This window comes from Mastigoproctus giganteus, chromosome 1 (assembly GCF_048544385.1).
Source record: "Mastigoproctus giganteus isolate SK-2022 chromosome 1, ASM4854438v1, whole genome shotgun sequence".
NCBI classification, from domain to species: Eukaryota; Metazoa; Arthropoda; class Arachnida; order Uropygi; family Thelyphonidae; genus Mastigoproctus; species Mastigoproctus giganteus.
Window position 1 is genome coordinate 31,895,681 of NC_143575.1, and position 12,268 is coordinate 31,907,948.

General features: G+C 35.0%; 1 protein-coding gene across 4 annotated transcripts in view; it reads left to right on the forward strand.

Moving 5' to 3' along the window:
• Positions 1-12,268, forward strand: part of LOC150090684 (uncharacterized) — a 306,488-nt gene that overhangs the window by 47,240 nt on the left and 246,980 nt on the right. For 3 of the 4 annotated variants that reach the window (XM_090372249.1, XM_090372243.1, XM_090372263.1), the window contains one exon: positions 10,378-10,483. The gene's annotated coding sequence lies outside the window, so the exon portion shown is untranslated. The remainder of the gene's footprint in view (positions 1-10,377; positions 10,484-12,268) is intronic. The other variant, XM_090372256.1, reaches the window with a different exon arrangement.

Here is a 12,268-nt window from a genome sequence, read left to right on the forward strand (position 1 = left end):
GGATGAGGATGCCAAGAAGTGTATCAAATTCTAACAAAGAGCTAAATGACCTTGTTAGTTGAGAGAAAAGTAGAAGAGAAATTGTTGAAGCTAAAAGTAAACAAGGCACTTGCTACAGACAGGATTTAACAAGTTACATTTAGAGAAGTAGCAAAAGAGGTAATCAAACCTTTAGGCATAATTTTGATAGCTTCCTTGGGATTCAGGGGAAGTCCCTCTGGAGTAGAAATGTGTCAAATGAGTAATTACAGGCCTGTATGACTTCTGTTCCAAGGAAAATAATAGAGTCACTGGTTAAAGAAATGATGCAGAATCATCTAGATAACAATGCAGCTCTACCTCAATTGCAGCATGCATTTGTTAAGGGTCAATCTTGTCTGACTAATCTGATTGGATACTGTGATGCAGTAACAAAGGAATTGGATGCAAAAAAAAAAAAAAAAAAAAAACAGGTAACCCTCGTATAATACGGTAGTTTGGTTCCTACAAAATCTCGTGTAATGCGAAACTGTGTTATACCAGACTAAGAACCAGTACAAAAACCAGTACAGTTCCAAAAGCTAAAAAAATACGCCTTTTTTTTTTTTTTTTATAACTATTGGAAACTTTTATATTAGTTTTATACTAATTTTTATATTAGTAATAACCTAATATTTAAACTTTAATTTTTATAATAGTAGTAACTGAATAAACATCTTGCCTTACAAACTCTGATACTTGTATGTGAGATAATGTACATTCATTTAATTTTCTTTCTCTTCATCGCTGCTAAGCACAATCTCTTCTGTAGCATCTAGATTTCACGTACCTTCTGCTCTCTTTAAAAGTCAAGAACTGCACCCTTTGAAGACTCAGTTATTTTTTATGGTCTCAAACAAGCACAAGTTCAATAGCACAGAACCTAATCCAGGAATCTCCCAACAAAATACAGTGGACCCCCACTTTAAATGATACATGAAGATCAGAAGAATATTTTCCAGTTATCAAAATAAAAATAAATTTATGCTTACACATAGCTAAATTAATACGTACTGTAATATGTACATACTAATTGATATTTCTGTTCATTGACTTTTTTTTTTTTGGTGGTTGTAAAATTTAAAACAGTAAAAGTGATAAGCAATTAATAACAAAGAACACAGCATGCACAGGTTGCAACAAACACTATACGGAGTAATGAGTTTCTGAAAATTTATTTATGTTTTTTATAAGATTTAATATTTCACGGAAGGGAAAAAACATTTCACTATAACGTGAAAACCCACAGAATTCCAGCTATTGGTACTATAGCAAATGCAGGGAAATAGTTTACTACCGTTTTTAATTGATTACACTAACAGAAATGCCCAGTAAACCGGAATGTGCAAATTGTTTTATTGTTTTAGGTAACCTCCAGAAATGTGCTTTAGAAAAATATCACGAAGGTAATAACAACTAGTGAGTCAACAGCAGGGATTCACAAAAAAAGGAATGGAAACGTTGAAAATTACATGTAACATAATAGCAGGGTTTTCCCAGCACAAAATCCATATGCTCCTTCAAATTCCTCCATTCCTCAATGTTGCTATCACATTTGTCTGCTGGACCATGTTTTTCAATGATATTACCTTTCAAAAAGGTAATATCATTCCTTTCCAAGCCACTCTTTCGGAAGCATTTGATTATTACACGATCCAATACTGTCCCAAACAATAAGATTATGGATAGCATCCATGAAATTTCAATTTGGCTGCAAATTGTTCCCTCCTATGTTGTGGCCACATTGGGATCAAGGGAAATGAACTGGCAGATGCTGCGGCCAGATCACCAGAACCCCACAACACTTATTGCCTGTTGGCCCCCTATACAGACTACAGGCAGCTAATATAAGCTAAATTACATTCCCAATGGCAACAATCTTGGCATGAGCAAGTCACAAACAAGCTCTATCAGATAAAGCCTGTAATTCGACACTGGCAGTCTAGTCTGCGCAAGAACCGCAAAGAGGAAGTTGTTCTAGCTCGTCCCCGCATAGGACACAGTCATCTTACACATGCTTTTCTGCTGAGGGCAGATGACTGTCCTATGTGTGAGAACTGCGGCACCACTTTAACTATTCATCACATTTTAACTGTGTGTCCACGTTTTAGACAAGAACTTGATTTATATTTTACCGTTTTTAGTCATCCAGCTGAGTCTTATACACTCAGTCAGATTTTATCCGACAATGACCATGAGTCTGCTGTTTTTAGCTTTTTAAAATCAATAAACGTTTTTGCTCGTATATAAAATTTACATTTTATTGTGATTTTCTATTGATTTATCTTTTATACCTTTTATACATTTGTTAGATATTTTGACATAGTGACTTAAGTAATTAGGTCACTGAAAGTTTAAAACTTTTTATATATGACCTGGTCTTGGCGCATTATAGCCTTAGTAGCTAATGTGTCAATAAAATCAAGACCAACCAACCAACCTATGTTGTGGATCAAGTACCTTATCAGGCAGGCTCTGAATGCTCTCTTGAGGTTATAAATAATGCCTTGATTCAGTGGTTGCATTAAACTGGTGGTTTTGGGGGATAAAAACAACAGCTGTATATTTGTCAACTTAAGCATCTTGGCAGAATGTGCTGTACAGCAATCTAGAATCATCAAAAGGTTCCTTTTTTCTGAAGCCATTCTTCTGTCCACTTTTCATAACCAAGATTGAAAAATTTTGACCAAAAGCCAAGCACTTCTGTTAGCCTCATAATCACAGGAAAGTATTTAACTGCTTTAAAGAATCTTGGCTTGGAAAACTTACCAATCACAAGTGGGCATAGTTTTCTACTGCCATCTGAATTGCAGCATAACAGAACAGTGAGTCTTTGTTTACTAAATTTTCCACCATGACAAGGCTCTCCTCGAACAGAACAAATGTTTTATTTGGCAGCAAATTATAAAATAAACCTGTCTCGTCAAGATTAAAAATATCTTTTGCCTCATATTTTTCAAGAATGGACTGTACAGAACAACCAGTCTGTAGCCCTTTCTTTGTCGACTAATCCAGACTCGCTGCAAACATTTTGTGAAACCAAGTTATTCCCGTCTTTAAATCTTTGGAGCCAGCCACTGTTGCATTTGAAGTCTCTAATTCCGTGTTGCTGAGCTACATAATTTGCCTTTTCTTGACCTGATATTGGCAAATTAGATGCACACATTTGTTGGTACCACTCAAAAAGCTTTTATTCAAGTTCCTTATGTTTTGCATTACGAATTTGTTTCCAGTGTCATGCACTTTAAGTTTCTGTTTTTCAGTATTGTAGATAAAGGGATGTATTCCTTTGCAATGTCCGTTTTGCTTCTTTCCATCTTATCAGCATCTTGTATAATTTTTAGTTTCATTTCCAGGCTTAATTCTGTCTGTTTACGTTTTGTCGTATAACACTGCTAGATAAGATTTAATATAAATCTTATCTAGAATTAATTTAAAGACAAAAAAAAGTTCCAAAAAAAAGAGACAGCAGCTCAAATAAAATGGCACAAAAAATAGATTGCCGTATATGGTAGCAAAAGATTCTTTGAACTGGGGTAACAATTGCAACTGACCTTATTCCCATGGAGAATGAGGGAGTGCAGGTAAACAACTTAGAAAAACTTTTTATTCTTTTGTTAATTTAACAACTCATCCTTAAGAAAGATGTTTTTCAGAGTGCACTTGATGTAGCTACCATAAGCTGCTTTTGTTTACGCAAAAATAATTTCTAACAAGTCAGTGCCATCCTTCGGGAAGTAGGGATCCAGGTGGCCAGAAGCAGTAATAGGGGCAATAATCAGAGAGCTCTGCCAAGATTTGTATTAAACTTACAAAATGACATTTCTTTCTCATGGAGTGAAAAAGAACTTTGTAATACATATTAGCTGAATTTTTTAATAAATGAATATATTTACATAGAAAAGCCAATCCTTTCGCAGGGGAATGGTATGTGCTTTATATAAACGAGTACGTTGTATAAAACGAGTTTGTATTCATGAGATTTTACTGTTATTCTTATAGTCTATAATATGTTATTCTTATAGTCTATAATATAATATTCAACTTATATCGCATATAAAACCTGTTCTAATTTCCCACATTTGCCTTATTCATCTTTTATCTCCTATCAAATCTGCTCATTGCTGCATACATTGACTTGTTATTATTTAATTTTATAACATTTAATTTTATTATACTCCCTATTAAAATGTACCTTAATTTTGTCATGAACACTGCATTGGAACTATACCCCCACTACCTTTATGGATGAATTTACATCTTATACCCTTCCTATTGTAGAAAATTTTAATACTTTCTATTTACATTTTATTTACATTCTATCAGAATATACCTATTTTTAATACTTTTTCAGTCATAGAGATGCAGTTTATTGATACATCATGAGGTGTAGTGCCCCGAAAAATTACCTTGTGTATGTATCAGTTATTATAGCAAGCATCTAATTTTATTGTATTGCTTTTCATTACTTTCTCACATCTTTAGATTTACATCAAAATCTTCCCCCCCCCCCCCACATCTCATGCTTGCTATTTTATTGTATTCATAAATATTAATAATTTATTTTTACTTTTCCTTTGCAGCTTCATCCATGTAATTGGCTTTCTAATTCAGCCTTTGATTTCTTATAATTTAATGCCTCACTTAGATTTTTCACTTTCTTTTGCTGTCATCCATTCCTAATACTTTTCTTTCTTTCTATCCTTTCCCTACTAGTTTGGCACCTTGTGCTTTTACATTTCCATTTGTCCGTTCTTTCACTTAATTATTCCAACTTTGCTTTTATATGTTTTATATACAGTAAAATCTCGTTAATACAAACTGTTTTGATGATTTTAGACCATTGTACAGCACATTCTGCTGAGACACTTAAGTTGACAAATATACGGCTGTTGTTTTTACCCCCAGTACCACCAGTTTAATGCAACCACTGGATCAAGGCATTATTTATAACCTCAAGAGAGCATACAGAACCCACCTGATAAGGTACTTGATCCACAACATAGAAGGAGGGAACAATTTGCAGCCAGATTGGAATATCTTGGATGCTATCTGTAATGGAAAGTATTACATCAAGTGTAATAAATCAACTGTTTCAGAAAGAGTGGCTTTTGAGAGAACATCGTCGAAAAACATGGTCCAGCAGACGAATATGATAGCAACAGTGAGGAATGAAGGAATTTGAAGGAGCATATGAATTTTGTTGGGGAATTTGAAGTGTTTGTGAAGGTGGATGAAGAAGTTGCTACCACTGCAATGCCAACACCAGAAGAGCTGCTTGGTACCAAACAAAATGATGACAGCAAAAGTGAAGAAGCGTACACACTGCCATCTAAAAAAGATGCCCAAAATGCATTGAACGTAATAGGGAATGTGCTTGCCGGCAGTAACGTTGATAAAGAAACAACTATTGCAATTGATAACATCTGTGCTGTAGTTAAAAATGCATATAGGACAAAAACTGTGCAAACAACATTGAATTCTTCCTTTAAATTAGATTAATTTATTAAAAAGTTAATCGTTTGTATGTCTCCTTTTATATTAAGATTGGAATTCTTTTACTGTGATACTAAAATATTGTATATATCAAAATATATACTGTACAATATTTTCATTTCTTTTAATATTGCTTTTCTCTTAGTTTATCTTACAAATAAAATAAAATCTTTAAAAAACAAGGCTTTTGTTTTATTTTATTTTTATTATTTTATTTTATTTTATTAATTTATTTTTTATATTATTATTATTATTAGATATACAGTATGTACCAAAAAAAAAAAAAAAAACACTAAAATTTTGACACTTTTGGGGGACCTCGTTATTACAAAATGTGAAAATTTAGGTCCCTTAAACTTTGTATTAATGAGATTCCACTATATATATATATATATCTTATCTCATTAGTAGAGGCATTTGATGCAAGAAAGCAAGCTTATGCAGCATCAGCCAAAAAAAAAAAAAAAAAACCCACTTCCACTTCACCCCTCTGTTTGTTCAGAATACTTGTCCAGCTGAGCCTTAAACTTATTTAGGCTATCAACCTCCACCACAAGGGATGGACGTCTGTTCCACCAACCAACCACCCGCTGGCTAAAGGCAAATTTCCGCACGTCTATCCTACATCTGTCTTTCCTCAATTTGAATTTATGCCCTCTCAGGTGATTTTTCTGAGCTAGAGGAAGAATCCCATCAGCATTGAGCATGCTTAAACCATTCAAGGCTTTATACACCTCTATCATATCACCTCGCTGGTGCCTAGTCTCCAGACACTGTAATTTGCAAAACTTAAGCCTTTCTTCGTAAGAGCACCCCTTTATTCCATTCACCAATCTTGTTGCCCTTCTCTGTACTCGTTCCAGCAGCTCTACATCCTTCTTGAAATGAGGCCTCCAGACCTGTATACAGTACTCTAGGTGTGGCCTGACCATTGCCTTATACAATGGAATAATCACCTCCTTATCCCTGCTGGAAAAATTGCTGTATATCATTGACAATACTCCATGAGCTACTCTTGCAGCCCGTCTGCACTGCTCAGAGAACTTCATATCTGCCTGCACAACCACCCCCAAGTCCCTTTCATTCTCTACCACTGTCAGTGTAGTACCACAGAGTTGATACGTTGCTCTGGGGTTGCTGTTTCCCATGTGTAGTACTTTACATTTGTCAATGTTAACTTCATTTGCCTCCTCTCAGCCCATCTGCTCAACCTTTCCAGATCCTGTTGCAGCAGCATAGTGTCAGTAGTGCCCTTGACAACCCTGCCAACCTTTGTATCGTCTGCAAACTTGGACATTAAGCTTGATATACCATCATCAATATCATTTATAAATACAGAAAACAATAATGGACCCAACACTGAGCCCTGAGGGACTCCACTAATAACATTAGTCCACGATGAACAGTGTCCATTGATTACCACTCTCTGTCTTCTCCCCCTCACCACCCCTTTATCCATAGCAGCAATTTGCCTCCAATGTCACACTGCTCCAATTTGTGTAGCAGTCTTCCATGTGCAACAGTATCAAAAGCCTTTCTAAGATCCAAATATATAATATCAAAATTATTCCCTGCATCCAGTTCTTTTGTGACTGCATCATAGTATCCAATCAAGTTGGTCAGGCAAGACTTCCCCTTAACAAAACCATTCTGTGTTTGAGCTATAACTGAAGTCTTGTCTAAATGATCCTGCAGTGCTTCTTTAACCAGTGCCTCCATTAATTTTCCTGGAACAGAAGTTAAGCTCACAGGTCTATAATTACTTGTGTCAGCCTTTGATCCTCCTTTGTGAATTGGGGTCACATTTGCACATTTCCGGTCTATGGGTACCTCCCCTGAGTCCAAGGAAGCTCTCATAATTATGGCTAAGGGTTTGCTTACTTCCTTTGCTGCCTCCTTTAATATAACTGGATAGATCCCATCCACCCTGGGTGCCTTTCTTGTGTTTATCTTCAACAGTTTCTCCTCCACTTTACTCCCAGTTATTTCAAGATTCTGTAGCTTACTGCTAGAGTTGAATACACCTCTGGCATTCCCCTTGCTGAATAACTCCTCATGTGTGAATGTTGATGCAAAATATTCATTTAGTTTGTTAGCTACCTGAGCAGGATCATCAACAGTTGACCCATCAATATCAAGTGGACCAATCTGATTCATCTCCTTCCTTCTAGAGTTTACATAAGTAAAGAACTCTTTGCTGTTTTTCTTTGCATCCCTTGCCAAAGATTTCTCGTAATCTGCCTTCGCCTGCTTAACCTCCTTTGTAACTTGGTTGCATATCAACTTGTATCTATCATAGGCTTCTGTGTCATGTGTTAATTTGTAAGTATCCCGTGCATTTTTCTTCTCTGCCTATGCCTCATTAGTTCATCTGACATCCATTTTGGCCTAAACCTTGAACAATATTTCTTAGTTGGTATGTAAAGCCTAGTAGCTTCCAAGGTAAGTTCTTTGAATGCTTCCCATTTTGAATTTGCTGTTGGTAACATCATCAGTTGGTCCCACTGTATAGAATTTAAATACTGTCTCAGTCCATCGTAGTCGCCTTTACGGAAGCAATAACCCTTCCCTTTACCCCTAATGGTAGTTACCTCTTTGAGTAAATCCCAGTTCAGCACACTGTGATCACTGCCACCTAGTGGTTCATTTATCTGCAGATTCTTAATGCATGAAGAATCACTGCTGATAATCAAATCAAGAGTATTACTCCCTCTAGTTGCCTCCCGAACATGCTGATGTAGAAAACAATCATCCAATAAATCCACAAAAGCCCTGCTAGTGTGTGAGTAACCAGCCCCTAAATTCCAGTCAATATCTGGGAAATTAAAATCTCCCATTATAAGACTCTCTGATTTACTGGCCCACTCCACTTCCCTGCACAGTTCCTCATTATACTCATCAGAGTCATTAGGCCTATAGCACACTCCTACTCTCAATTTTGATCTCCCAATGCTTATGTCACACCAAACTGACTCAACACTGCACTGTCCAGCGATTCACATTTTGACTGCTTTCTGAATGATTTGGAAGCTTTCTTTTAGTGAATATGGATGATCTGGTGAGTATGGGCTTGGCACACCCAGGGTCCTGAGCTGGATATCATCATTCTTCTCTTTCTTGGTGATTCCCTACTTTTCTCTCTCTCTCTCTCAGGGTAACTTGGGAATTTTTTTTTTTTTTTTTCCTGGTGCAGCATAAGCTTCAGGCTTCCTTGCACCATATGGGTATTATTAATAATAATAATAATAATAATAATAAAATATAGGGGGAAAAAGTTGTGGTAATTTTGTATACTTTGCTTTTTGAGTGGGAAGTGTATGTGGTTGAGCCTTTTCTACCCCAATATTATCCCAAAACTTCTGACCTTCCTGCAGTACTGTCACCTACCTATCTTAGGTAGTGTGCAGGGTTGGATGAGGTTTATCTTTTTCTGTCTTCCCAATATGACCAGAAAGATACAAAACATTTTTTTTTCCAGAGAAACTCAGCCTCTTCTGCAGCCTCTCCACATCCTTGTTTGTTATTGGTATACTTATTCTCAGATACACATAAAAATAGTTCTCATTTTTTTTTGGGGACATTTTCTTTTCAGGTCTAATCCTAATGGATGAAGCTGCAAAGTAAAAATAAATTATTAATATTTATGAAAACAATAAAATAGCAAGCATGAGATGGGGGACAATTTTGATGTAAATCTAATGATGTGAGAAAGTAATGAAATGCACTACACCTCTCTCTCTCTCTCTCGTATTTTTTTTGGTTAAACTTTATGGACTTCCATCCATCTGATGAGTTGCCTTTGGTAGTAAATTTTTTCCATACCATCTATAAAATTTAATATGATCAATTGCTGTAAGGGAACAAACTTACCAGTATCAGAAGAAGAAAAAATCCCCACCATCTATTCATCCTCTCTTTGTCTAATTCCTCCTTAAATTCATTCAAACTATTCACTTTCACAACACCAGATGATTGTTTATTCCACACCAATCAGCTACCCTCTGACTAAAAGCAAAATTCTCCACATCTATTCTACCTCCATTCCTCCTCAGTTTAAATTTTTATCCCCTTAACCATTTTATATGTTGTCTGAATAAGAGTAAAGATGCCATCAACATTTTAGCTTAACCCACTCAAAGACTTAAAAACACTTCAAATCAGATCTTGCATGGGCTTAGTTCTCAGAGGCTGCAATATGCATAACTGAAATCTTGGTTAAGAGTACCTTTTTGTTCCTTTCATCTTGTTGCTCTTCTCTGCATTCATCCAAACAAATCTATATTCTTCCTAAAAATGAGGCTTCCAGACTTGTAGGCATGATTCAAGATGTGGCCTAACCACTGTCTTATACAGTGGAATAATTACCTCCTTGTCCCTGCTGAAAAATTGCTGAATGTCATTGACCAAGTACCATTTAAAGAAGACAAAACAATGTATAAAAAATGTTTGTGATACAAATTATTATTGTTCATTGATCTCCTCATATTTTTTTTTTTTTTGCCGAAGAAAAGTTTGTTGAATTTATTTTCGTCTTTGTTTTATTTAAATTGTAATCATATTTAAAGTTGCAGTTTAAATGTAATTACAATTTAAATAATTATATTTAAATTTAAAGTATTAATTATAATACACCAGTGTTAATTTTTAATTATAATAACTGGTGTTATTTTCATAACTCATAACCTCATGGAAAAAGATGTACTTGTTTTACGAATAATAGTGTTCTTTTTCCAATTTGTATTTAAGATGGTATAGTCCATTTTTTTAAAGCTATGTTATTTTAAAAAATGTAATTTTGAGCACTATAGTTTAAAAAAAAAAAACTGTTTCCACTTTTTTGCAACTATCTTCATTTATTTTTAGAAGAAGAAGAAAATAATGTAATCTGAGCAAGTACAGCTATACTTCTTTTGTGTACTGGAAGTTTTGTCGTTTCATTTCAAGCCTCCGTTATTTTCCTTATGGTGTGGTAAGTTCTTTCAGTGTGTTAGTGTCATTGTTAATACAGAAGATTTTTATAGGATATTTCATTGTTTTTTTTTTTTTTTTTTTACCTTTTATACTAAGAAATAGTAATTTGGCATTAAAAATGAATGGTGCTCAAATTATTGTTTTTGGTTGCCTTCTCTCCAGTTTTTATCAGAAATTAATTATTTTGTGACAATTGATAATAGTGCTGTGAAAAATTTTATTTTTTTTATTTTTTTTAGGATAAACAAATTAAATCTCTTTATTGCCTTGGGGTTGGGAAAATAATGACTCATAAATGCAATAAATATACCGACCTGTATAATCACAGACTTTAATAAAATAAAATTAAACATAAGGTGAAACTGTATATGTAATATAAAAATAAAACACACTGAAAACTATGGAATTAAAAGCATAAAAATAATTAGGTAAAATGGTAATATATGAATATTGCCGCATTAAACAATAAAAACAACACCTAAGCTTTCAAAGGCGACTGCCTCCTTTATCAACAGTGGAACTTTTCAGCCACGGTACATTCTTAAATAATACCAACGGGATCTTCCTCCCAGAAGTGCTCAACCATAGCAGGTTTCCCATAATCAGTGGTTCTGTTGCTTTTATATGCTTCCCCCATACAATCTTTAAATCTACGTTCTGACTCCCCTACACAACAGTCCCTACAATCCGGACATTTGATCTCATATACTGTTCCACTTGTACCCTCGATAGGTACATGGTCTTTTACCTTTGACACAACTGTGTGTAGCCTCCACCCCGGCAGATGCACACAGTGTGTCTTACAAGTATGCAATGTACTCAAGATCCGTTCTGTTAACCCCAGATAATAAGAAACATACACGATAACAACTGATATGAATGCCTCTCTTAGATTTCGTTCCCCTTCCCGAATATACAAAATCTTTTTGGGGTAGCCACATTTTCAGAGATCTGCTGTGACGCATGTAATTTCCTCCAGTCTGTCATCAAGTGTTGCAGTGAGATCAAACCCTATCCAATAGGGTCCTAATTACACTATTTTTATGAGTGTTATCTTGTGCCAAACTGTAATGTGTATGTTGACCCCGACACATGGGTTTCCTATAGACTTTTGTCTTCACTCTAGAGCAGTGTTTCTCAACCTGTGGTTTGTGAGCTGGTTGTAGGTGTCCGTGGGAAGGTAAATTTTATTGAAATACAAAATATAAGCACAAATAAAATTAAAATTGGCAATCAACTGTTTACTTTGTTGTCGAAAATCAAGAGGTATCCCTTACAATGTAAGACATTGTGTGTGTTGCGTGCACTGATGGTGAGGCCACAAGCTTTCATCTGTCACAGTCGATCACAAGCTTCTGAGCATATAATATGTATTGGATTTGTTTTTGTGCATTTGTAAAGTATTTTTTACATTTTCACAAAACTAGTGTGCGAGAATAACTGTTAAAATTTGTAGTGATTATTTGATTGTATATGTTGGGTGAGTTTTTTAAGTATATTTTTAATTATATTTAATTAATAAGTGATATTTTGTTTGAGATTGGAATTATTTATTTTAGGAATTTATCAGCAGCCCTATACTTAGTATAGTATACTGAACAACATGGATAAGTGGCTAAAAACAGGATTTTTGAAAAAATGTCAGCCCAATACTAGTTTTTTCATAGATGTAAAGAAACCTTACCTGGTGGTCCGTGGTAAGTAAAGAATGCTTGAAGTGGTCCGCGAATAATAAAAGGTTGAGAAGCATTTACTCTAGAGCCATCACTACAAACCAACACAT